This window comes from Perognathus longimembris, chromosome 1 (genome assembly GCF_023159225.1).
Source record: "Perognathus longimembris pacificus isolate PPM17 chromosome 1, ASM2315922v1, whole genome shotgun sequence".
In the NCBI taxonomy this organism is placed as follows: Eukaryota; Metazoa; Chordata; class Mammalia; order Rodentia; family Heteromyidae; genus Perognathus; species Perognathus longimembris.
The window spans coordinates 114,816,963-114,820,102 of record NC_063161.1 but is presented as its reverse complement, the minus strand read 5'-3'; the positions used below and the strand labels follow the sequence as shown (position 1 = coordinate 114,820,102).

The window sequence follows — 3,140 nt, the reverse complement described above, 5'->3', positions numbered from 1 at the left end:
GATCTCTTCTAAGCATCTCAAAATGGCTGCTGATACACCACCCACCAAAGATTCATAAAAATCATTGCATTAAGTAAGTATCAGTTTGTTTTCACTGGACAAGTTTGACATAACAGAACACAAATTGCTTTGAAACGTTATTTCCTAAGTTAGTTGTAGAGACACAACTTTGATTAGCTGTTTCAGTAGAAATTACCAAAAATTCTGTCTGGTCTTCTATCTTATACCCTTAAAGATTCTATCTCCCAGGAGGTCTCTGGCATACACTACTGAGTGTACTCTCCACTTCCATCCTAATCATTTCCTGAACGATAGTTACAAGTAAAGCAGCTGTAAGTCTTGGGTCACCTGTATAAATTCTTGGAATTTACCCCCAGTCTCTGGTGTTGTGCCAAACATTTTTTTTTGGTCCTAAAGCAATCAAATCAGTCCTTTGCTATAGTAGAACCTTCCTCCTTTGAAGTCTCCATGAGCTCATCTTTGAGCATTTGAATGAGATACCCGTGCCCTTCCTGCAATTGCTGCTTGGCTCTGAGCCACGTGGCTTTGCTACTTCTGATCGTGTAATCCACATAATCAAAAGTTTTTCCACCTCCCTTCTACTTTCTTACTCTACATTGCTTGCATCAGCCTAAGGACAATCAATACCATGTGCCACCTTGCTTCGGTAGCAGTCTTTACTTTAGGTGGTCAAAAACCATGATTTAATTTCTCTCCTTCAGAGCCACCCTATTTCAAAAAGTTCTAAAGACAACTGTTGGATGGTCACATTAGCAACACATATATTAACACTGGAATAATACGGAGAAGATCACCAGACTCCTGTGTAAAGATGGCATGCAAATGTGTGAAGGGCTTCATACTTTTGTACATATAATTCTTATGTCATAATATATCTGTTAAAATCAATTTAAAGTTGAAAAGAGATAAAAAGAATAATTTCTGGAAGATTTGAGACTGTGTATTCCTTCTGAGTGATGGTGGCTCATGGCTGTAATCCTAGATACAAAGGAGGCAGAGATCTGAAGAGCAAGATTCAAAGCCAGTCCAGGCAGGAAAGTCTGTGAGATACATATCTTCAATTAAGTACCCCCCCTCAAGAAAACAAAACAAAACAAAAACAAAAAAAGCCAGAAGTGGAGCTGTGGCTCAAGTGGTAGAGTGCTAGCCTTCAGCAAAAAAGCTCAGGGATAGTGCTCAGGCCCTGAGTTCAAGCCCCATGACTACCACAAAAAATATATATATACTTATTTGTTTTTATCACTAAAAATTTTGATTGCTTAATGGAAAGCTTTGGGAATTATTTATAAGCATTTGGTAGCCACCAACAAACAGCTAAAAACCAGTAACCACAACATATCTGGGAGTCTTGTTCTTTGTCACAAGAGTCCTGAAGACGGCTCAGGACCAGTGTCAAAACACTGAATGCAGCTAGGCATCGGTCGCTCACATCTGTAATCCTAGCTACTTAGGAGGCTGATATCTGAAGATGACAGTTCAAAGCCAGCCCGGGCACAAAGTCCATGAGATTCTTATCTCCAACAAACTACCCAGAAAAAGTCGGAAGTGGCTTTGTGGCTCAAGTGGTAGTACACTAGCCTTGAGCACAGAGAAGCTCAGGGACAGTACCAAGGCCCTGAGTTCAAGCCCGAGAACGGCTCCAAAACAAAAACAAAACACTGAAATCATGTGAATTTATTCCCTTTTCTACTTTCTTTAGTATTACCACTCTGAACCCTGGTTCATGGCTAGAGGTGGAAGAAGAATAGAAGGTGAAGAGGTTCCAGCAAAAAGAAGATGCTCTCTGGAGAGGGAATCCTTATAAGGCATGAACATTTAGCACCTGGTGGCTAGAGCAGGGAAAGAGACACTAATTAGTACCAGGGAACTCCCTACAGTGGAATCCTTAAACATTATTTACAAAGATATCACACCAAGAAACTCCAAGCTTTCATCTTTCTTTAATTTGTGTCACAGATTGTAGTTATATAAATTCCACCTCTTATCTGTTTCTCATCTAGACGAATTTCTCTCAGTGTTTGCAACCCTGAGGATAGACAAAACTAAAATTAGCTCCACTTCAGTATGAACAGGGAAATTTTTTGCAGATAAAAACAGTCTCTTTAGGTCTTTAAATCTATGGTAGTTGATTAGTCCCTGCAGTAGGGAAAATTAAATTTTGTGGTTGAGACTCAGCGTGCTTGGATGGTTTAATAATGCTATGGCCATCATCCAATGGCTGACAACCAAGAACTGAGGTACACTCTGTACTTTACTCCCTCGTGCAACACCTGAAAATCCTGGGGCGAATCAAACAGCAAATTAGAGCTCAGACAACCCTCACCTGCAAACCATGCACGGTATAAGGAACTCATTTTAATGTTTTCTGGCTGAAGTCATAGGACATAGAAATACAAAAGAATGGTCATGAAGGAATCCTGGTAAGTTCTTAAAGCACCCTAGTTTGTGATATGTTCTTCTCCTTTCTAATTTCTTGTAACTTTAACTGTGCTTAAAAGTTACTGCTATATTTTCTCCAAATCTGTACAAAGGCCAAATTGGACACTGAACAGAAAACAAAAGTCTTATGAATAAATGAACTGTATCTGAAGGGTGAAGGGTGGGAGTGTTTGGAAAGACCTGAATTTGGAATTTGACTCTGAATCTGTGCAACTTTCCCAGTTCTAAGCTGAGACTATATTTCAATTGACAATTCAGTGACTTGGTCATTTCAAATAGTGTCAATTGATTAGATAGAACTAAGTAGGTGAAATCTACCTAGTAGGTGAAATCTTCTTGGTTTGAAACCACTTGCAGACATTTTGCTTATTGTGTGTCTTTTAATTAAGTCTAACACTTATTTTTATAGGTTCTAAAGTGTTCTGTTGGAAGATACTCATTTTACTCCTAAGAAATTCCATAATAAAAATTTTTGTATTTTAAATTATTTATGGTGCATGTGATTTGTGGATTGAGGGTAGAGATTCAAAATAATAAACCAGAAACACCAGAGGTAGAAGATGAGATGCTATATCAGGTTTTAGTTGCTGCTATGTACCAGTTAGCAAAGTGAGGGGCTTACAATACAAAAATATCATCTTCTCGCTTCAAAAGCCAGAAATCTTTAGACTGCAATTTTA

The 3,140-nt window shown here is 38.5% G+C and overlaps 1 non-coding gene across 1 annotated transcript; it reads left to right on the top strand.

The window, feature by feature from the left end:
• Window positions 1–761: 761 nt before the first annotated feature.
• On the top strand, window positions 762–867 carry LOC125341359. The gene has a single exon (XR_007208958.1). It is a non-coding gene; the product is annotated as a U6 spliceosomal RNA (small nuclear RNA).
• The last annotated feature ends 2,273 nt before the right edge of the window (window positions 868–3,140 follow it).